Consider the following 784-nt stretch of genomic DNA (forward strand, 5'->3'; position numbering starts at 1 on the left):
AGAAATACAAAGGATCATGAGAGATTACTACAAGCAACTATATGCCAATAAAATGGACAACCTGGAAGAAATGGACAGATTCTTAGAAAAGCACAACCTTCCAAGACTAAACCAGGAAGAAATAGAAAATATAAACAGACCAATCACAAGCACTGAAATTGAGACTCTGATTAAAAATCTTCCAACAAACAAAAGCCCAGGACCACATGGCTTCACAGCTGAATTCTATCAAACGTTTAGAGAAGAGCTAACACCTATCCTTCTCAAAATCTTCCAAAATATAGCAGAGGGAGGAACACTCCCAAACTCATTCTATGAGGCCACCATCACCCTGTCTGCCATAACCAGACAAAGATGTCACAAAGAAAGAAAACTACAGGACAATATCACCAATGAACATAGATGCAAAAATCCTCAACAAAATACTAGCAAATGCTATCAAACTACCACTGGCATTTTTCACAGAACTAGAACAAAAAATTTCACAATCTGCATGGAAACACAAAAGACCCCGAATAGCCAAAGCAATCTTGAGAAAGAAAAAAGGAGCTGGAGGAATCAGGCTCCTAGACTTCAGACTATACTACAAAGCTACAGTAATCAAGACAGTATGGTCCTGTACAAAAATAGAAACATCAGTCAAAGAACAGAATAGAAAGTCCAGTTATAAACCCATGCACCTACGGTCAACTAATCTATGACAAAGGAGGCAAGGATATACAATGGAGAAAAGACAGTCTCTTCAATAAGTGATGCTGGGAAAACTGGACAGCTACATGTAAAA

Source organism: Physeter macrocephalus, chromosome 11 (assembly GCF_002837175.3).
Source record: "Physeter macrocephalus isolate SW-GA chromosome 11, ASM283717v5, whole genome shotgun sequence".
Classification (NCBI taxonomy): Eukaryota; Metazoa; Chordata; class Mammalia; order Artiodactyla; family Physeteridae; genus Physeter; species Physeter macrocephalus.